The sequence below is a fragment of the Doryrhamphus excisus genome, linkage group LG2, assembly GCF_037039965.1.
Source record: "Doryrhamphus excisus strain RoL-2023G ecotype Guam linkage group LG2, RoL_Dexc_Guam_v1.1, whole genome shotgun sequence".
Taxonomy (NCBI): domain Eukaryota; kingdom Metazoa; phylum Chordata; class Actinopteri; order Syngnathiformes; family Syngnathidae; genus Doryrhamphus; species Doryrhamphus excisus.
In genome coordinates this window covers 2,433,261-2,457,121 of record NC_136358.1, presented here as the reverse complement: position 1 = coordinate 2,457,121, position 23,861 = coordinate 2,433,261, and the positions used below count along the sequence as shown (strand labels likewise).

General features: G+C 40.7%; 1 protein-coding gene across 15 annotated transcripts in view; it reads right to left on the bottom strand.

Moving 5' to 3' along the window:
• The window catches only part of nrxn2b (neurexin 2b), a 371,144-nt gene extending 368,008 nt beyond the window's left edge, over positions 1-3,136 (bottom strand). For all 15 annotated transcript variants that reach the window (XM_078795285.1, XM_078795326.1, XM_078795309.1 and 12 more), the window contains exon 1: positions 2,997-3,136. The gene's annotated coding sequence lies outside the window, so the exon portion shown is untranslated. The remainder of the gene's footprint in view (positions 1-2,996) is intronic.
• Between the last annotated feature and the right edge of the window lie 20,725 nt (positions 3,137-23,861).

Here is a 23,861-nt window from a genome sequence, read left to right as displayed (position 1 = left end):
AGCATTTTACACCCCCTGCTGCACATGTTTGTTACTGGGATACTCCTGTGAGTGTGTGTGTTTGTGGACATGTATAATGGGGATTGGACGTTGTGTGTTAGTGGGTCAGCATGTCGACATAATTGGAGTGACAGCTCCCACGGTGACGTGTCTATTGGAGTCAACAGGTTTTTGTAGTGAACTCCCATGCTGCTTCTTTCTCAGCTGTCAACCAATCAGTGGACTCCAGGGTGCTTGTAGCTCCTTTTGGTATCGTACCGCTGTAGTTCGTAAGACAGCGGAAAGGGGCCAAAAAATGGTAAAGTTCAGATGAGCTACTTAAAACCCTGCTGAAAAAAACAGCATAGACCAGGTCTAAAATGGCACACTTGACATGCATATTCTTGCCTTTTATAGCAATGACAGTCATGTGGTACCTGTACTTCCATCCTGGCCTCGTGTCAATCTTAGTACAATCCTTGTGACTTTTAAGCTATGAAAAACATTCATTAGTGGAGCATCTGTAGATTGATGATTACATGTTTATTATTGGGCTTTACGAGCGCTCACAAAGTCAAACTAAGGATCCTCAGCAGCATATTTTCTGCTTATTCTGTCAAGAGAGCAACAAGTTGCTGCTCCACATTGGCTTCCTGACAGCCTAATTATTATTTACTGCAAAATACTGACATGCAATCAGGAATTCAGCTCATTTTTTCAAGGGAAGAGGCTTCAAGACATGTTTCTGTCTCACTATTTTGTGCGGCAAGCTCTATAAGCAAGAGCCATCACGTAAACATAGCGTTATTATGTTGTATCATTTATCATTTAATTGCAAAGGAGAGCAATATGGTGGATGTGGCATCCAAGAATTGCTGCTTGTGAGAAAAAGCTGAAGAAATATTTCTTCTGTGAATAGAATCATAACTTGGAGGGCTCAAATTATAATATGGACATTTAAAAAAAAAGACTAAGGCAGCTATATGGACTGTAAGGACAAAAATATCTGTAAACATAATATGATTAATAAAAAACTAAACTTAAACAACATTAGAAACTCACAGCGTTTCAGTATGTGGAATCACATTATGGAGCAAATTAAGTAAGGAGTTTAAACAATGCACTAAGATGAGGAAATTGAAGAAACATAACACGCGGCTGATGTTTGCAAAATACACTACAAGGAAGAAGAGTTTTGAACGTGTCATGTTATGTTTAGGGGCTGCACGGCGGTCTAGTGGTTAGTGCGCAGACCTCAGAGCTAGGAGACCCGAGTTCAATTCCACCTGTGTTGTCCAAAAACATGCTAGGTTAATTAGCGACTCCAAATTGTCCATAGGTATGAATGTGAGTGTGAATGGTTGTTTGTCTATATGTGCCCTGTGATTGGCTGGCCACCAGTCCAGGGTTTACCCTGACTCTCGCCCCAAGACAGCTGGGATAGGCTCCAGCACCCCCCGCGACCCTCGTGAGGATAAGCAGTAGAAAATGAATGAATGAATGAATGTTATATTTATCTCTATTATTATCTGTTTATTATCTGTTTAGTATTGATAGTGTACAATCACCATTAAATCACATATGGTTACACAACCTTATCACTTATTTATGTTAAAAATATCACATGTGGAATGCAGGAAGTGAATAAATATACTGCAATAGAAACAAATGAGGTGGAGGGGTAGGATTTAATAAGCTTTGCTTCTTCCTACTCCTTTTGGAAATGTGGAACTATGAATTGAGTTATGTGATGTATTCCATTGTAACTTGATGCATGTTGAAATAAATGTAAACCATTACCATGATCAAAAACTGCAGGAATATGCAAAGCTGTGTGAAGTGTTAAGCAAAAAAACAAAAATCATCTGACTGACTGTGTTTGTGTTACTGTGTGTACGACCTATCTGTGGCAGATATTCGACTTAACATGATAGAAAACCCTTTGGCCATGAATAACACATTTACTCTGAACATGAGTATGATCGTTTCCTGTGCCAGAATATGTTTTTTTTAATGTTCCTTCAAAAATGAATGAATTTAAGGTGTTGGGAAAAGAAAAGGAAAATTTAAATAAGAAAGAAACAGCAGCAGTCAGTCGTGATTTGTGTTCCCTCCAGAATTGCAGTTACGGGGAGAGAAGGGTGTGTATTTGTGTGTATTTGTGTGTGTGTGTCATCACATATGTGCATCAGCCTAATGGAGTGTTGATTGCCCAGCAGTGAGCAGGCATCAACATGTAATTGCAGCTCCGCAGTGTAACAGCTCTAAAGAAGATACATCTCAAGTCCTATAGCTTTAAACGATGGGCTTGGGGGAGGCGTGGGCTTGGGGGCGTGGCCCACTCTAACAAGGCGGCAGACCACAAAGTATATTTGAATAATTGAGGCCGAGAAGTGAGTTAACAAAAAGCGCATGTTAAGAATCGAGGAGCTTTCTTTCGCTCTCTCTCTCTCTCCCCTTTGATGAAACTCCCTCGTGTTGCCAGGCGACAAGGTTGCCAGGGAGCATAGTTTTGCTGAAAAGTCAGCACACAATAATACCAACACGTCCCACCTTAGTCTTCACATTCAAAGATTGTTGTTCACTATTAAATGGAGCGCTCTATAGCTTTACTAGCAGGAAGTACGCATACATAGTGCATGGTGTACAAAAGCAAATAATCTAGTTCAAAATGAAGAGGATGCCTCCTCAATAAAAGCAGAGCCAGCGGAAGAACCCCCAAAGTGACATTTGGCTTCTTTGGCCCAAAGGCACGCCGACAGAAAGTCCAGCCTGGAAAAGAGCCAGAGGTAACAGAAGTCCCAGTACCCCCCCCCCACCCCCTCCACATTCTGCACTAAGCTTGACAGCATTGTCGACTCCAGACAAAATCCAATTTAAAGCCTGCAAACTTGTGTTGAATTTTGCACCAGGAGCCAGTGGCATAGCCAGGAAGTGAATGTGCCACAGAAACGTCCAGGGTAAATTGAGCATTTATTGATTTCAAGATTAAGACAAGGTAGGAGTGAAAAACTTACTTTTCTACATTGTGCTGAGGAAGTTCTTGGGATTAGGGATAGAGTGGCTTGTCGCTGAGGTGGCACCATCAAGGGGGTCTGCTTTTGTTCCGGTGACTTTTGTACCTTGGGAACATACAGGTACATGGGTCTTTTTGTTCCTGGAAAACAAATTAAAAACCTTATAGTACAAAGTGTGGGCCGCGGGTCAATTAAGGTCATAGGTTTTTTCATTGGTTGATGGTATAGTTCACAGCATAGGTGAAAAACTGTATTAGTAGTATGAACTTTGGTCATTGCTCTTTTTGTTTTGTTTGATTCTAATATTATGACTTTAAACAATTATTTAATGTTTGAATCTATGCTACTAAAATGGCATTATTTTTCCTCGTATAAGGTTCTCGTAAAATTGCAACTTTTTCTAAATATTTTGACTTTATTCTGATAAAAGCAAACTATTTTGTTTGTATTTCTGCTGTTAAATTGTCAATTTTTTTTTTCTCAGATTTGTGTCTTCATTCCAATAATATTCTAACTTTAATGTCTAACTTTATTGTCATAAAATTATAATGTTACCCCCCAAAAACTTCATTAGTTGTTTATTCTTTTTCATAATATAACTTTAAAAAATCTTTAATATGTTGATGTTCAGCTACTAAAATAACATGATTTATCCTTATAATATCATAACATTATTCTTGTTTTCTCATTAGTGTACAACATTTTGTACACAAGTGTTAAAAGGCAATTCGTCCCTCTCGTGTTTGTTATTCAATGTCCACCCTCACCCTCATGTTGGGCCTCAGAGATTATAGGTCAGAAAATTTGAAAATAAAGTAATATGAGTCATGGCAGCCTTACGACGTGGATGAGAATATTCAGAGACGTTGGGTAAAGGAGAACATTTGCAACTCAAAGAGGGGAGCCGACTGAGATATTTCCTCCTCAAAGCAAGTCGCCTGCTGCCTCGCTTCATTACAGTGCGCTCAAGATCAAGCACAGACATAAGTCGAAAAAGGCAACGTGGGAAATGGCGGACACTTCCACCGAGGCCGATAGCCCGATCATCAATTATACGTGCGGCACGGAACTGCATACGTGGCTGAAAATCTTCACTAACTGCCTGTTTTTGCTTAACTAAATGAAAAAAATCACATTGCACATACATATCATACAGAAGTGGTGGTATATTTAATAGTTTAAGTTTAATAGTTAATGTAGTATGTTTAAATACCAACTTGGCTTATATTGCACTATACCAATTACTGTATGGATAACAAAACTTCAAGAAGCCCATTCACAGTGTTTATGCACAATCACACGTCTAAATTGGATCCAGAAAGTCGATTGGCACCAAGCTAATCCCGACGCCACAAATCTTTCACGTTGGTACCCCCTCATAACACCAATTGAAGGTTTAAACATCCCCTCCCCTGACATCCTCTTCACGACAAATGTGAAAATGATCCTCCTCCGAGCAAAGTGCACATCCCAAAGTTGCGCCTATAGCTGCGAGAGGAGGAACTTGCATACAGAGAGGTTGTTTTTCTAAAGCCAGACTCTCCCGGGAGGTCCTCGCAATTCAAACTGATGTTCCTCTTGTCTCAAATCTGCATTTTTCATCTGCTGTAGGCCCTGCTGCATGATGATCCATCTCTTGCTCCCTCCTCCACTCCAGCAGTATTTATTTCCCCTCCCTAGGCCAGACAGATGGGAGTGTTGGGGAATAAAAGCGTCAGTATTTACTATATTATTTACTAGCCCTGGTGTTAGCCCCCTTTAGCAGGAGAAAACGCCGCCTCCTCCTGCCTCCTCAGCTTACCTCTGCCATTTAGGATTTATCTTTGACAGCTCTCCTGTTAGAGACATTTATGAGGTCGATCAAACATGTGTGAGTGCTGCAATACAACACACAAGTCATAAAAGTGCATTGAATGGCTGAACAGTTCCCACTTTATACTCATAGTTCCATTGTGTCCCCTTTACTACATACACTCATGTCACTTTTCAAGTACAATTTGTTGCTTTTTGGTGGCTTTAAAGTTACTTTAAGGGACACAAATGCTGGGGGACACCTATTCATTTATTAATCAATGACCCCGGGGTTGGGACAGATCACTTAAAAGCTAAATTCTTTATTGTGAAAGGACTTTTTTGACAAATATCTGCTTACAATTTGCAGGAACAGTTCGGGCAGGTCCAGAAAGACATACTTTTGCTTTAGTTCTGTGTGGAAGAATGTTACCTTTAAGGGGAACTATTGTGCTTTTCCTCTTTTCGAACCTATAAATGTTGCATTCTCGTATTAAATGATGCAAACGCATCACCGCAACCCTGACTTTCTTTTATGGGTTGCACACATGGACCTATGTATATTTCCGGAAGTCCTCAAGATTGTGACCAATCACAGCAAAGTGGGTTCGTCGAGAGGAGGGTTGGGGGTGGAGCAAATTACACAGACCATTTGGGCGGGAGGCGGGAAATCCAAGAAAAACACCCCTGGAAAATGCGTCTGGAGTCTGGAAGATCTAGAAAGCCTTCTGTGCAAGTGTATAGCTGCTCTATATAGAGTACTGAATACAAAAAAATTGTATAATAGGTCCCCTTTTAGTGCCATTATACACCTTTGAGAGGGGAGGGGGGGTCCATCCAGGCCCACTCATGTGCAATATCAATGACTTGATAAATGCTACAAAATCCCAATAGACACACTCCAAAATCATCCCATTTTTACAGTCACTGTACTGGTACCGACCCTTTAGTACACGTGGAGCACAATACTCACATAAAAATTTAGTAACCATGGACACAAAATCTTCCAAAATGTCCTCATGATAAACTGTGTTGAAGACCAAGCAAGGCTTTCTTTCACACAAGGTCAACTTTGTGTGTGTTTTGGGAGTGTGTAATTATAGGCAGATTAATGTGGGGGGGGCATCATGAAGGAGCCTTTGATGGGATTAAGTGCTCATTTATTCCGTTAATCTGCCACCACACTCTCAGGTTGAAAGATGCTAGTAGCAAATAACTTCATAGCAAATATCTTTACCTTTGTCCTCATATCTGCATTATGGTGAGAATATTAATTCATGCATTTTCCATACCACTTGTTCTCTTGCAAATCGCTGGGCGAACATGAAATCTCCACAAAGATGTTCCAACTGTGATTCAAAGCCTCAGTCTGCTGATGGCCAACATGATAAACAACTGCCCATAGTGCCAAAGAGAGGCCAGAGCTTGAAAACCCTCTTCCGTCATTAAAGTGTCCTGTTTGGGAACACTTGGCCCTCCCAGCAAAATACATCAATGAAGGCTAACTAGTTAGCTCTACTCCTATGAGCCTGCAGTGATCCGATAGCCTGCGCATTGTAAACAAATTATAATAGGAGTGTAAAGTGACTGTAGGGGTGTTATTTCATGTCTACAGGGCTCTAATAATTGAAACCTACTTCATGGAAATTCACTAACCTCGGTTGGGTTTGGATCCGATTAATCGTGAGACGACAAACAAGGGACGAGTGTAACATTTTTTGAATGGCAACCATTGGATGGGGTCTTTAGGGGGGTTAAAACCAGGTCTCGTACCTTGATTATGGCGTGCCATTAAACCGCTTATCCCCAAGGTGCAAATGAATGCTATGTGCTAGACAGCAGTGTGAAATTAATGCAATGGTGTAAATTGGTGCAGTTTGGAGGTGACTGTCAAGTGTTTTGTGGCACACTACAACCTTGGCAAAGTATCATTAGCAAGCTGCGACTTTCTTAATTTGCTCTGATTGAGACCTATTACGACAACATGGAATGGGGTTCCCAGGAAAGAAGGCGTAGCATGCTCACACGGTGCAACCATGGGAGAATAAAAAAACTCATCACCTGAGTTGTTGCAATAATTTACAGTGGCAGAGCCATTTCTCAATACACATGGATTGTAATGTGATGTGAAGAAAGGCACGAGAAAGGACTCTCTCGCCAAGCCCGGGTCGTTTAAGGGTGGCCAATCATCCAATTATCTGGATAAAACAGGTGGCACCTCATTGGGAAAGCTCATTAAAATGGCATTCAATCATGGCTACTTGCTGCCACTGGAAATGAAAGCTGGCTTGGCCTGCTCCAATGTTTCAACTGGTGGAGGTGGAGGAGAGGCTTTCCCTGCCTGACGCTGAATAATTGGATGGTAGCATCTCATCCAGTCTCCATTTGCTTGTTTCCCCCCGCTGGACCGGTCACCATAAATGGATGGAGTCCGGAGCTTTGTCAACAGAGTGCAGCATCCCATCTGTTCTGCCGCTGTTGTTTAATGTGCGTCTTTTCTTCAAGCTGACAAAATGGCAATGTCCACATTGTGGCTGTTTATGGTGTGTGAAAGTTCAAAGTATTTTTATGAATAAAAAGGTAGTAGCTGAAAAACAAGCTTTTCCCTTCTGGTCGGGTTTTTTTTTCTTGTGCTAATGATCTATGAAAGCAAAAGGTCAGATGTGGCAATGTGTTGCTTTATCTTGTCAGGGACCATAAGTCATGATAGCTATGTGGCAAAATGTTTATTTAGTTGCATCTTAAATGCTAGGAGTCCACTGGGCCGGCGCCAGTTGGTGCCAATTCACGCCAATGCAATTTGCTGTGGTGTCAAGTGTCACCTATAAGGTGCCTAGTGGCGTGCAGTGGCTCAAACTGCCTCCCAAATGTTTAAAATATTTGTTGTGCCACTTGCATCAAACAATCAGCCCGAAGTGTCCACCAAGTGGAGCCAAATGTCGCAAACAATCCACCTATTGGAATCCACTGGAATGTAATGGCGCGCGCTAGGGTGCGCCAATGATGATAGGAGTCCCGGCGCCAGTTGGTGTCAGTTCGCTGTGGCGCCAAATTAACAGCAACATGGCAACATGCCGAGTGAACATCAATTCGGCGCCACAGCGAGCCACTACGCGCCAATGACATAATCTTTGGCACGAACTGGCACCAACTGGCGCCGGCCCAATGGCCTCCTAGCATAAGCACTCTTCTTGCATTGATTTTGAAACAAAAACATTAATACAAGTTCAAATGTACACTGAAAGCCCTTTTATGTTTTGTATTGCGTTACCTTACCGTGAACCGAAAATGAACCCAATGGTCCACCTTACTGTGATTATGGCAAACCGTCACACCCTTACTAATTTAATTTAGTATAAACATGATCAATGTGTCATTTACATATGTACGTGTTCCAAGTGAAGTCCACAGTGGCCTTACACATGTGGCAACCAGGCAGGAGACGAGCGGCCCTTTCATTCCCAAGAATGTTGAGTAATTCCCCAAGACAGCAGCGAGGCGACGCCATCGCCGCCTGTCACAACTACTCTACGCCTCTGTGGCTGAGGCCGTCAAACCCACCCCCCCAAGTAGATCCTTGCCAAAAAGAAAAAGGACAGACAGGAGAGGAGTAAAAGGCGGAGGGTAGACGTAATTCAAGTCCAAATGTATTCATGGCTATTCTTTTTTTGGTCATATATGAATACATTTACAGTAGAGTACACTGTAACACCTATCATAGAAATCACTAGACAAGTCCATTAAAGGGTGTTATGATTACATATATATTTTTATCATGGTTAACATCTCACCAACTAATATACTGTAAGAAATTCCATCAGCTTGTGGCCTTTTCTGTTTAATGAAATAAATAAGAAAAAGTGTGTTAGGATGTGATGGGAGGTTGGAACCTAGAGGAGAAAAATAGATCAATACTTAATTTTCTATCCAGGAGATATGTTCAGGTGCTAATCGGGAGTGACTGGAAAAGATGACATCTGGAATAGCAAGCAGCTGTCACCAAGTGACACTTTTTTTTTAATATAGCAAACCGTCCATCACACTCTAATTTTATTCATGTATGGAATCTAACAATGGGATGGGCTTGTGCATTTGCATGTATCGTGAAGTCTATAATAAAATATATTGTTCCTTTAAAAGAAAGCAGACACAATTGCATCGTATTTTGTCTTTATAAAAGGGTAACTGTGTAGATAGCTAAAGGGGATCTACTATGCTATTTCCACTTTTCTGACCTATAAATGTCGTTACAATGTTGCATTCTCTTTTTAAACGATGCCAAAGTTTCAGATAAAAGTTTCAGAGCTTGGCACATTTGCCAATCACAGCGAAGTGGGCATGCCCAGAGGCGGGCCATGGGTGGGATAAATTTTTGTTTTTGGCAGGAAGCACAAATCAAATGAAATACAGCTGGAATAGGTACAGATTCTGGAAAATCTAAAAAGTTGGTGGACTGGTAGTCCCGCCCAACACATTAAATGTTACCGATTATGTACATAACCTAATGAAGTTACTGTCTCTCAATGGTAAGTACTGTTATTTACCATCAGTGTTTTTATTATCATTTCCTATAATGTTGGGTTTGCAGTTAGTGGCACAACCGGAAGTCTTTTTCAGCACTCAAGAGTGTGACCAACCACAGCAGAGTGGGCGTGTCTTAAGGTGGCTGGGTGGAATACATAAAAAAAAAAAGGCCGTTTTCATGGGAAGCACGAAATCCAAAGAAATACAGCTGAATAGGTGCAGATTCTGGAACAACTAGAAAGCTTTCTGTGCTGTAATTGTGTGTTGCTGCTCGATAGGAGTCCACAACTCAATACAAAGGGCTGAAAAATTAGCATAATAGGTTCCCTTTAACAGTGCTAAAAAACACACTTCCATATGATCCATATCCATATATATATATATACACCTTTTTAAACAATGTCCAATCGATATATGCCATCCGGAATGAAAAACATGTTAATCAGATCAATATAGTTGAATCATAGGAATATAAATCAGTGCATTAACGTAGTGAATGAATTGTTACACTGTATATGTAGATCAGCTCGGAAGAAAAAAAAAATTCTGACCAAGTTTTGATGGTTTTGCATTTACAAATTTCATAAACAAATGACTACTATATATTGTTCCCAAACGACTTTTTTACAATTAGCTCTGACATCCCAACATGTCTTCCATCCGCACTAATGTAGACAAGTGAATAAGGAGGACTGGGAGTCAGAAGAGCACAAACAGGTTATCCAAGGTCGCTCCGTCATGCAGCCAGCTAATCATAGATACATACACGCATGCACCAAGCCGGCATACACAAGCATTAGACAGACGAACTCCATACTACGCGAGACGTCTATATCAATTTGTACATACAGTTAAACTCACCCACTCAGACACACAAGTGCGGCTCCTTCATAGTGGGAATTAATAAAAAGTGACACCATAGCCAGTGGAGTGTGTGCATGTGTGTGTGTGTGTGTGTGTGTGTGTGTGCATGAGTGGTCATTAAATATTATGCAAAGATTATCCCCACACAGTGAAGCCAATCTCCCTCTCAATGTCACCTACAAAATCTTAAGAATCCTCAATTATCTTATTCACCAGAGCTTATGAGCGCTAATGAAGGAAGCACAGAGAGGAAATTAGCTTCATCGCAGGAAACAGGAAATTGAGCCCAAATTTATCCATGAGTGGGGGGGGTAGCATCTACATTAGTAAATCCAAGTAATTTGTACAAATATACTTCATGCATCAAAAATAGGTGGTGCAGGGTTGCTGTGGTAACGGCAGTTATCCTCCTTATTAGCATCGTCAAAGTAGTTCATATTGCAGCAAATGGCTTAAAGTTTCCTTCTCCTCCTCTTCCTCCTGCAGGCAGCAGCAGTGTTGAACAAAGTGACGTGATGCTTATAATTGGCTGCCCTCTGCCACAAATCAGATGGCACAACTGGCGCTGGGAGTGCTCTGTCCGTTACCCATAATTCCCCTGACACTTCTAAAGAGTTCACACAGAACAGATATTTTAATACATAAAGTTAATAATGAGCACAAAGACAATTCTAGATAATAAAGAAATGAAAACGTGACGCCTCAGGTGTTGTATTTCTTTGTCATGTGTCTTTTTTTTTTTTTTTACTAATCCCGCCACCCCATTGCTTTGTGTCTGTCAAGTCGATGAGATCTTTGGACCTGTGAGCGATTGACTTGAGATTGCACAAGCCTTTCAGACAGTTCATCGACCCTCAATTCCACAGCGAGGGGTCACGCTTGATGTGGTCTTTTATTACCTCAAATTAGGCCTCTGTGTGTGTCCCACGGAAGAGAACATCCATCTCTATGGTCATTTGTTCCTCTCGTCCCGTTAATTTACTTATAGCTGGCTAGGCATGCAGCGGGTTGTTTGGGTAGAACGCGTGACCTCAGGCAGGGAACACAAATAACATCTTATATGCACATTAGTTACAAATCACCAATGCAGGGTGAAGGTCAGAGAGCAGGAAATAGATTGGTGAGGCTAAATGACCTGATGCAGTACCTGAGTACAATTCATTTAGGTAACTGTCCAACATCAGTAGATTTTTCTGAAAGCTTTATTCCAAATGAATGTTGACATTTATTCCAAAGGTGCCATAATGCATTTTTCCTAACCCTTATTGAGCCAAGTCACATTTTTTAGCACCGATAATACCACCAAAAATGTCACAAAAAGTACTACAGGGGCCCGGGGCCCTCTGTGAAAAACTTTTGAACACCCATGTACTATACAGCATATATCCTGAATACACAGGTGACCTTCTGCCATGGAGCAGCATATTGTTGTGTATCAAAATATGCAATACAATAGTATTTTTGGAATTACATATTGGAATTGTTGTCCAAAATCTACATTTGAAATGCTGGAATTTTGACATGTTAAAATTTTTTCACTGAGCTAATGCCAATACCAATACTAATGCTAATTCTAATGCTAATGCTAAAGAGCTGCGTTTGTCCAGACCTGTCTCCGACAGTGTGGATCTCCGTGTCAACATGACTGAAAATGACTACACAAAAAAATGTTATCCTCCCATTTCATGTGGAAGTGGTAGGATTTTGGCTTCTTGAGTTTAGAATAATTAATTTAACTAACTGGTTCGCTTGCTAGCTTGTTAGCTAGCCAGCTAGTGGCCGTCTCAATTCCCTGCAGCATAAGAGTTGTGCAGTGTGATGAATAATAGGGGTGCAAAGTGACTATGCACGTGTTAATTCATGTTATTTAATGTCTACAGGGCTCTAATAATAATTTAAAAAACATATTTATCAATGGTTTTTTATGCTCTAACTACAAAAATATTCAATTTATTAACATTGAATCCAATATATCATGAAAATGACTATATTGTGGTCGGGTCTAGAACCAACTAACCACTATAAACGAGGTATATGTAGATGACAGGTATCACATACTACAACATAACATTAAGGAGTGGGACAGGAGGACACAAACATTAGCAACACTTGTATAGCTATGTGAGCTACAGTGCGAACATTACACTCATATTTTAACAGCCACATCATGCTAGGTTAACCTATTCACTGAAGAAAAACAAACAAACAGTAACACCTGTAGCTGACTAGTGGATAGTTTGCAGAGCAGAACTTTATTTTCAGATGTGTAGCAAAGCCTGTTGTTTTTGCAAAGTGTTGCGGTGTTTATAGACAGGGCAGGCTTATCTTCTCTTAAAAATGGAACAAACAAGTGAAGGAGATGACGGATTATTCTCATGTTTGGTGAGTCACTATTGCATAAAAGAGGACCTATAAGAAAACTCTCTCAGATCTGGTATTGGTACGTAGGCCCAGCCGTTCAATGTGCTGACAATGTGCTGTGTTTTTAATAATGTGGATTCAAAATTCAATTAATGGGTCATTAAAGCATCGCATCAGTTTATTAAAGCAGCTTCAAAACAAACTGATTTTAAATGCCCTGTGGCTCATCTGAATCCATACAGTCATATTGATGACAGTGTTGAGGAAAAACAATAACAACCTCTCTATCTGTAGTTTGACATTTGTGCCGCCACTCAGTGTATTTATTTAACTTCCCATCGCCACTTTGAATGCAATCAGGTAATTATCACTGCAGGCAGGTCGTCTGGCTCAGCAGTAAATGCCAAATGTCGCTATGAGAAAGGTATTCACTGAACAGTAGGTTTATCAATGCACCGTGTCATGAAAACCTGTGACTTTCCTGACTTTCCCTTCAGAATTGGTGCAATGAGTGACAGAGGTGGTGGGGGGACTGTGCGCAGGGCTGACAAAGAAGCATGGAGGTCAGCGTCGGACACAGAGAGCTCTTTCCCCCGCTTATCTCACTTTCCTTCTCTGATAACAAATCATAGACCTGACTCAAATCAAGCCAAAGGAGGAGAGAGAGCCGTCAGCCATCTTCATTGCCTATACACCCCCACCACCACCACCTCTGGGGGGAAATGTGCTGGCCTTTAGAAAGGCAAACTTGTAATCTGATAATTAACAATCTGCTAAATTTCTCAAAAGGAAAACAGTCACGAGAAATGTCTGCCTCATGCCTGTGAGTCAGCTGACCTTTTGCCGAGGCTGCGATTGCAGGCAAGACGACTCACTTAGAAGCATTTAATTAGCTCCGCTCACGGCTGTGTGTGTGCTGACAAAGTGCGGCGGCGGCGGCGGAGAGATGCGGAAGATAGATAGATAGATAGGAGGAAGAGAAGGAGGGGTGAGATAGCTGTGGTGTGATGGAAACATGGCCAATGATAAGTCCATATGGATCTTTGTGAACACATCATCAATCTCCATGCAAGAGTTTGATTGCTGGAAGATGACTAATTAATGGACGTTCTTATCACCACAGCGGAAAAAACTGTACTCACTGCAGAAGCTAAAAATGTACACTTGCCCCAGTCACCTGGAGTACCTTTGATGGGATGCTGAAAATGTGTCTAAAGTATTTAAGGGTAAAGACGAGGCTGATGCACTGATTTGATCTCGTCCCGTCCAAACTGACCTTTGAACTTGAAATGATGAGCATGGTCAATTATTATTGTATAGTTTTAAATAAGTTTTAGAAGTGCTACAATGCTGTATTGGGATTGTGCTGGACAAAACTCCACTTTATGGTGAAATTTAGTTTAAAAGTGTTTTTAATCAGCCTTACTGAGAGTACAACATTTTGTGTGAATGTAGCGTCAATGCTAATGAGCTGTGTGTGTCTCCAAAAAGTGCTATTATGAACTTTATTCATTTTTTACATATCACGGTTTTTCAAAAATGAATTAATGACTGCTGTTGAGAGTTTGATTACAGCCCATTATTAGTTTAAAAATATTTTGCATATTTATGCAAATGTTATGTATTCTTGGCCAAAATTAAGAATTTTCAGGCATGAAAATGTTCTAAAGAATAGTGGGTAACATGACTATGGGGGTGTTATTTCATGTATAGAGGGCTCTAATACAGGTCTTCTATGCTCTATGAAAATATTCTGTTTACTAAAATGTAATCCTACTTTGCAGCAATTCAGTTAACGCAGTCGGGTCTGGGACCGATTAACCGTGATAAACAAGGGACTACTGTACGCTGTGACTCCGACTTGCCCACCATAATAGATGCCATAAATCACGTACAACAACATAACATTAGCAACACTAGCACTGTCCTCTGACAATAAAAGCTCATTTCAAGATGGTCATGGTGTGTATTCCTTATTTGTCTATAAACAATGGGTTCTGTGGCAGTTCTTGTGGTGTATTTCTTGCTATAATGTGTGACAGTGTTTTACTATGAGAAGCAAAAAGCCTCATCTTCCCCAACAGTCCGCATCGCCAATCATCTAGGTCAATAAAGCATCATTATCCCCCACATTTCCTATCAATGATGGACATGCGGGCAGCGATACGGTCGGCACTGGTAGGGTTAATGGCTGCATTTGTATGCAAATATGTATTTAAGCGTGTCTGCCCTTGTGGGAAGGTTTAATGAAGGAAGCGGGCTCAGGCAGTAGGTGACATTCAGTGGCTGCGTAACCTCAGCGGATAGCTTCCCTGACGCCATTTGTGAATGTTAATTGCTTTGCAGCCAGTGACTCCTCCTCCTCCTCCTCCTCCCTCTGGGAATCTTGGCGAAACAAAACTGTTGTTGTGTTGAAGCATCACATCCAGAAGAGACAAATATTTAACTTAAATCAAGACTTTTGGCAAAGGAAGGAGTGACATCTTGTCTTCCCACTTCCTCATTCCCCTTCTTAAGAGGCTTGTGAGGGAAGAGCACTGCAAGATTAGCATACTCAATTGATCAGAAAGCTAATCCGTCCAAATATAATTTAGTGTGAGGGGACCCTGCATGAAAGACGACAAGCTTCCCTGCATGAAATTTTCCCTTTTGTGCAAACAGCAAGTGAGATGAATGAAGGAATGTCGCAGATAGACATCTTTTCCATTTCTGACAGGAGCTTTGACTTGAGGTAATCCGACAAAAGTGTGCAAATGAAAACCTCGTCTCTTTAAAAAAAAAAATTAAAACATGGAAATAGACCTTTTTGATTCGGCTGCGGAAGGAAAATTTGCCCAAATGAAAGAGATTAGCAGCAAGAGATATGGATTATGTTTCACTTTCATGCTCAGTCACTCTCTTTTTCCCACATCAGGATGTTAAGAAGTCACAGTTTCACAGCGGAGATAAGAGCTAAGAAGCAAGGACGCAGAGCAAAATCTACCTGCAATCTAAATTCAGCTTGCATTATAATTCTCGGGCCTATTAGAGGGATTCACATTTGCAAATGAAACACTTAATGAAGGCAAATCCGAATTAAAATAGATTAAAGCTCTAGAATAAGCATGCAATGCTAGTACACGCGACGAGATCTGTATAAAAAAAAATCCCCAGCTTGTGATTGGCCGGAGGTGACAATAAACATTTATGAATGTGTGTTAAAGCAAGAGGCCATTTAGCGCGGAATGATGTTTAATGGGCTTTGCTAAGTGGACAACATTGCTTGGTCGGCTTCATCGCTATCAGCTGTTACAGCTAACACCCTGTGCGCTTTTTATTAGGTTTTGCAGGCACTCTCTTGGCCATACCCAAGCAAAAGCCATATAAATGCTAACAAAAGACCATTGATTTTTTTTCTTCTCTCTGCATGCATGTGTGTGTGTGTGTGTGTAATACATCAATCTCATTAACATGGTGCCCCCACTCAAATGGCCTCCTGTGCAAAATAACACAGTCGTCAACACTGGTGTCCATCATTGGACTCCATTACGGCACTAAAGCAACGCCTGAGTAAACAAAAAGTGTGGGAAAGATGGAAAGATGGCCACCATCACAGAGTTAAAAACAAAGGCGGTCACCAGTTGAGACCAAGAACCCTGTTCATTTTGATTTAAGCTTGTACCTGTTACTGTTTTCCTTAAAATCGATACTGGGCATTGAGGCTCGAACTATATATATAGTGTCGCTTGTTAGATAGTGTTACGACTCTTATGTGTGAAGTTAAGAGTTGTTAGTCCAACTCCTGCCATGTTCATATTTATTTTAAACATTTTTTTCCATGACCTCACCTGTCTCCCCTGACCACACGTCACTAGTATTTTCTAAGAAATGGTTGCACATTTCAAATCATCAAATCACCAAATCATTTGGCAGTACGGCCTTAGAATATTTTCCTAAAATGGCTCAGAGACCAGCTGTATTGAACCCATAAAAGCAGATTTCCACGACAAACTTTATATACAGCGTCATCTATTTTGATTTATTCCTCTCCCTCTAAAATTCACTGGAAGAGAAGCCAACACAGTGAAAAAAAAAGTGCATATTTACAAATTGTGTCTCTTCTTTGCATCCTCTTTGTTTCAAAAGCAACTAGCAAAAAAATCTACATACTTTTTACGTATTTGGGGAGTTAAAAGTGAAAGCATGTGCTGATCTGCAGTTTCTATTCTCACTCAGCAGCATCACCCTACCCCAAAGCAGTCACAAGTTGTCAGGTTTGCACATTTGGAAGTGAGCCCTCAAAGAAGTTTGGGATGGCTCAAAACACTAGGTTTCAAAAGGTGTGGTAAAACTGCCCCTTTGTGATGTCACAAACAGTGAGGAAGCACTTTGGGCATGTGACCAATTACAGCAGAGTGGGCATGCCCAGAGGCGGACCATGGGTGGAATAAATTAAAACAGTCCATTTTGGCAGGAAGCACAAATCAAAGGAAACACAACTGGACTAGGTGCAGATTCTGCTATATCCAAAAGGTTTTCTGTGCGGGTTATTGTGTGTAGCTGCTCTATAGGAGTCCACAAATCAATACAAAGGGTGGAAAAATGAGCATAATAGTTCCCCTTTAAATGTCAGTGTGTCAGAATGTGATAAGTTAAACAAGTTGTCCAAACCACATGATTAGAGGTGGAGGCTGCAGGCAAGTCCAGGTGTAATTATTCTGCTGTCTACACTTTGAGAGGCGTAAACTTAAGGTGTTTATTTACTTTTTCGTTTTGTTTTTTCCGATAGATTTTGAAGATTCAACAACTCAATTCACAATGCTCAAACTATGTGTAAAACGTTTGTCCTATTCAAAGCAAAGCCCCTATTCACTAACACACGATGACTGAGGGAGGTAGTTGGTGTCATAAAGGTAAAAAATGTGTGTATTTGCCAAGTAGTTCTGTCATATGCTGTAGTTTGAGTCATATGTCCCCCTGAAAATTCAAAAGACCAAGGCTTGCTTTGATTGATAAGATGATAGCCAAGGTTCAAGGTGAAAATCAGTAGGTGTCTTTACCAGTATGCCATATTCATCTTTGCAGATGCTCAGCAATCATTTATGTAATCTGTCCCTGCATGAATTGTATATATTTGGCATGTCAACAACAGATTCTCCTTACCTCAAAGTAAGTAGATCCGTCCAGCCATCCCACAGGCACAACCTCCTTTTCCTCCTCACTGCCACATGATCAATTCCTCTATCACTCATTTTATTGGAACACCAGATGCATGACAACGTCTAATTAAGTTGCATCATCTGGAGATTGTGCAAGAAAGGTCTTCATTAAAAGACCCAAATCCCACAGAGTCACTTTACAAGTTGTACGACTTGACGTTTGCTGCTTGTACTCCCTCAACTCAGCTCTCAGTCACACTTCCTTTCCGCAAGACGGAAAACTCCAGCATGGAAGAAGGAAGGATTTTCACTGGTTTCCATCTCACGTGAACCCTTTGCTGTACTCCTCAGAGGATAATGTCTTCTTAGCTTTGCTGTGTGTTACATATAAGGCTGTTTGGTTTACAAATGTATTAGCCCTGTGTAGTATATGCGAGACGGATTTCAGTGCAGTCACGCCTGCCAACATGTAGCTCTGTGATAAGGTCAGCGCCGCCATGAAAGTTGTGGAGACGCATAACACCTGAGTGTTGATTCCAGTTCAAAACTAAAAGTGTGGCCGAGAATAATATGTACTGTGTGGGTGTAGCAGAGTATGTTGAACATTGATTGTCTTCATTTATATTGTATCTCATTTCATGGTTAAAATATTAATTGCAGAAATAAGAGTAATCCGTTTATAGGTTTAATGTTATTGTAATACCAGCAAAAATAATAAGAGTCGGTAGGTACGCAGAGTATACCTCTCTCACCCTCCTTAGTCATTAAATATGGCTTGAGGAGAGATCCCGTCCGTTTGTCCTCAGTCAGATATTCAACATTTCAGGTATTTACTTGTCCATAGAAATAGTGCATCCTTAGAAGTGTGTCAGTGAATTGTTAGAATTGACTAGAATCAAACAATAGAAGTGCTGTAGAATTAAACACTGTTACTTGAATTTTACACAGACAGGTTGCTTAGCAACCTTATCAAGCCTGGCACCGCTTGCATACATACAAAGTACACACCCACACCCTTGATTGACACAAACTGGAGCCAATTACTGCAGTAGCAATGACATAGCCACATTCCACTGTTCAGGAAAGGGTATCGCCCCTGTGTAACTGCGTAGGAAAGATTGTGTATGTTTTTCCTTATGAAAAATAATCTCCTTTTCAGGGCGTTTACAAAAGCATGTATTGAAGTTAAAGAAGGTGAAAAATACACGTTCTTCTGCTGGCTCTCAACGAAGGCAGTCGCACCTTTCCCCTTCCTCTCCCTTATCTGCCCTACTTTACTTTTCACGTTTTGTCCTGTGTCATACCTTTAAGAGCCTCTCTCCGCATTGCTCTCCAAATCTAAATCATGGAATTGATCAACTGGTCTCCGACAAAATTGACAAATTCCTTGCAATGAGAAGTTTGGGTTCGTGGGAACCTGTCTGTTCTGACAGATTGTTCACTACAGGTGGCATGATGGACAGTTGAGGTAAGCGGAGTGTCATGTGCCTGGCGAGTCTTCTTTCAAATGAGGCCATTGAAGTCATCTACCTATTCAGAACCATGTTAACAGGATAGTTCCTGAATGGGATTCGGCACTGCCATGGTGTGTCAAAAATTCTGAAGACGAAGACATCAGTCCAAGTGCCCAGCAGCTGCCCGTCATAATTGATGGATAAATTGAGAGACCAGCATGGACAAACAGACTAGCCAGGTCTATTGGAATGCAGCTACTCGCCCTAGCTCAAAAAATACAAACTGCATTTTGGTCTCCCCCTTAAACATCTGCCTAGACCAAGATCAGCGCTGGTCAAATCCTTCTCTTTTTCTCTCACGGACACCTGTTGACTCTGTCTGGTGCTGTTCATGGTCTGCTCTGTGGCAACTGCTGTGTTATTGTGATGACATCCTGCGAACTGAGGCACCAAGATTGTGCACTAGAACAGGGGGACTACTCCAGCCCTATACACACACATGCATCCAAAGACACACATGCACACACACCCGCCCCCAATCCCATGCTTTTGCCGCTTCATCCTCCCAGTGCTGACAGGCAGGGTCTGCGGTAAATGCCCAAAATATGGCCGCAATGAGTGGCTGGCAGCTGGCCTGCGCTGGGAAACCATCTCCCTTTCCTGTTTCCCTGGTGCAAGTTTGGTGCTTTTATGTTGTTGTTTTATGTTGCTTTTATGTATGTATGCTTATTTGTGCCTATGTTTTTTTGTTGTTTTTTTGTAGGAGCGTAGTTTTGGACTGCTTTTTTTCTCCTTCTCATCTTTGTCTCCCCTTTCCTCTCACCCCTTTATCGTCTTGTTATCCTATCCTGTCTACCCCCCTGTCATATTGTATAGTATGTTGTACAGATGGGAAATTGCTAGGGATTGCCATGGATTGCTCGGCCTGATAATTATCAGCATACAAATGTCTCAGTCTCTGATTTTTTCCCAATCATAAAAACCAACATAAAAAAATGCTGTATACAACTATATGTGTTTTTTCCACCACAGGACATATGTCATGTTAGACATATCAGTACATCGGTATTAGGCAAAAAAAGCTAATATCGGACATCCTTAGTAATTGTACAATTTTACTTGTACTCTATAAGTGAGAATAAAGTTCCTTCCTTACTTCTAAGCGATAATGGGACGTATAGTTTTGTTGAGGGTTTAAAATCAAGCTTACCTGATTGTAATGCTACCCCCTCACCGTGCTGAATCTATTAAAATGACAAATCATGATTAAAAGGCGGTCGTCTGCTTTTTGATATGCACTATGCAGTAAGGAGTCTGATAAAAAGGAGTTATTTATAATATCAAAATGTTCCTTCCACGACCAGTGCACCATATCTACCTTGCTTTATTCCCAATCTGTGTCTATTCGAAGTCTCTGCTGCCCTCATCTCAGCTGTCACACACTTATGTCAAGAGGAAAATGTTAGAGAAGGAGACAAGTAAAGTATTATTTATTAATAGTCGTCCTCCCCAAAGCTCTGTAAAACATCTCGTTGAGCTCCCCTGGGGTGGACGCTCTGCTTCAAAGCAATTAAAAGCAAGGCTGCCAGTGAAGGGAGAAGGGATAGTGAACGAGACAAGACCAAGGGTGCATTTGGTTCATGTTTATAGGCTCAAGTATGCCTGAAGAGAAGATAATACATCTCTGGAGGCTTACGGAGTAAAATGTCCATACTGTACCTCCCTGCTGCAAACGGTGGACTCATTCACTTATTACCTGGATTAACCTTTTTCTAGTCTGTACCTTATTTGTATTACATCATAACCCTATGGCCTATTGTCTCTGTTTTTAGTGCATTATTAATAGTTTTAGTTTAACATGCTTGAGAAAGTCGCATTAAATTACTACACATTTCGAGGCGATAGTGGTCATTGAATTGCTTTGTGTGTAGAAATAGCGGAAGCTACCGTTTATGCTATTGCTATTAGCTGTTAAGCTCCATGCCAAATCCATCGGATAGTCCACCCAAAGGATTGTATAGCTTGCTACAAGTCTTTCATGTTGTTGGTAATGTTTTAATGTGTGTTTAAATTACATTTTCTGTGGTTCTGGTGCTCCTCAGAGGCATAGGAAAAAAAATTGCTTTTGGGGTAGATTACATTCACCATACAAGCAGTCTGCTACATTGTGAATTATGTTTAACTGCTGGATTACATGTCAATGACATCTACATTTTTGTATCTGGACATACTTTACCAATGAAAGAAATAATAATAAATGAACATGTATGTTTTTGAGTCTATTTTTAATCATTTGTGAATACAAAAATGACGTTTTGGTGGTTTGGTTTAGTTAATATGGCTGTTTGGTCATTTCGACACACTGGGATATATTATTATATTATTATATATTATCAATATATTATTATATTATGTTAAAATTGTCTTCTTCCAGAACATTGTCATTTATTAAACAGGTAACTCGTATTGTATACAATTCATGCGCCATCAGAAGCTTTAAATTGTCCCCTTGTCCCCTCCCTCTGGCATCGTCTTCGCTTGTTAATTGAATGGTGTCAAGTTTGGTACAGTGACACTCCATGGAAACTGACAGTCTGGTATGAAAACTAGGTACCCTTTTATTTTACTTGAATTGGTACTCAGTACTCAAAGAAATTCAGTTGGTGCCTACAAAAGTACCGTTTTCAGTACCCATCCCTATGTACAGTGAGACCCACTTAATGTCAACAACCAACCAGACGTGCCACACAGTGAGCATGTTTGTGTTGCTCTAGATTTACCATTAAGAGACTACCTAGAGGGCGGGGCTAGAAACACTGCAGTCTGTTGATTGGTGGACAGAGAATGATTACATCCAGAGAGGAGAAAAATAAACAGCTTGCCTTCTTGTAATAAAGGGCTGCTTCCTTCATGAACTGGACCTCCTGGTAAAAACATCTCCGTCCTCTTCCTTGAGTTCTTCTATTCTTTGAGGATAAATCTTGTTGACTTTTCCACATTTGCGGTACACCATCCCAATTCTTTACCTTGCTCCCACTCACCGCAGCTCTCCTCATCCACTTGATAAGCCTACATGAAGCAAGGTTATGCTTATATAAAGCAGCAATTGCTGTTCAGTATAAAAGGAGGCTTAAGAGGCCTTTAATAAAGGCAGGTTTTACATGCCTCTCTCAGAGGTTTTCTCATAAAACCTGAAAGAGGTTGGTGAGTAATCCCAGCTTATAAGGCTTGTAAAAACGCCAATGTCCTCCTCTGACCACAATGATGATATGAGCATTTATCAGCAGTGTTTTTCACCTCTTGTTTGGCCATCGTGAGGTGATCTTCACATACTGAAAAGAGCTTCCATTTTTTTTCTTTGTCACTTGTAATGTGTGGTCGTATTTGATTAGGGAAAAGGACAAAAGACCAGAGAATAACTTATGAGCTTACTCTACTTGAAATTGAGCCATTAGGAGGTGTGCATTAGTTCCACTGCTGTCAACGCGACCGTCAAGGTGGTTTATGCAAATGAGCACAGAATGATTCTTTTAGGGCGTACTCACAATAAGCCATTCACACCGTGCTGGACTGGGCTGCAATTCCCTCTCCGTCTCCTGGCCCTGGCCCCTTGGCCTGTACTCACACACGTTGTCCTATCATGTCTACATTGCTGGATTATTGCAATTTCCATTGTGGATTATTACCAGTTTTCTTTTGAGTGATTCTGATTATTTCTATTGTGGGAGTTAGCAGTTGTCATTGATTACATGTGAGAGGAGTGATTCAGTTTATTAAATGACACATCTTTATTTGGCAAATGCAGTTGCAGGTGAGCTAGCCTGCTGTTGGTTTTGATTTCTGGATTACTATTTCATTTTTATTATGAAATGTGTCTTTTACAATCTTTACAAACCTGCATGAAGCCATTACGTGACGGTATTCTATGACATAACTATATTGTGCATACATTTGCATGTGCAATGCATTGTAATGGTGCCAAAGGAGGGGAAGTGGGCGGTGCTTGGGCAGCGTTCTGGTGTGAAACGTTTTAGGTGCAAAGCACAGTAATCTTCTCTAATTTTGAATGCATATATCCAAAATCTGTTGTTCAATAGCATATTCCAAACTTTTTACAAGTAGTTTATGTGGTATATATATATATAATATATCCCTGCATTCAAAAGCATAGAGGCAAAAGTTGTCAGGGCCGGCTAGTGAATGAATGAAGGCTGTGCAGGGTTTGTTTTTTTTTTTCCCAAGCGAAAAATATATTTTGAAGTCTCTCATGCGTGCACATGATTAAAGGCCTCATGGCTTTCAAGAATGTTATATGTACCAAAGGATTTTTATCTTAACACCTGCCCCTCAAAGAACCACAAAAGCATGTTTTTATGTATGCAGTTGCCTTTATCACATATACAGTAGATAAGTGGGGGGTGCAAGCCTATTGTTGGCACATGATATATTCTATTGGGCTCCAGCATTCACTGGCTGGCTGCTGAATTAAAACCCCTTTCAATAGATTTTTGTGTGTTACCATTATCGTTGCACAGTTGCAGAATGGATGGATGGATAGATGGATGGATGGATGGAGTTCCTCCCTCTGTCAGCACCCCATGTTTTATGTGCATATTTTGTTCTTAACTTTTTAACCTCCGTTAACGTTTTAACCTCCATTACATCTCTAAAGATTTTTCTGGTGGCAGCCCATGAAATAAAAGGAAAGTGAAAGTGATAAGTAAAGTGAAATG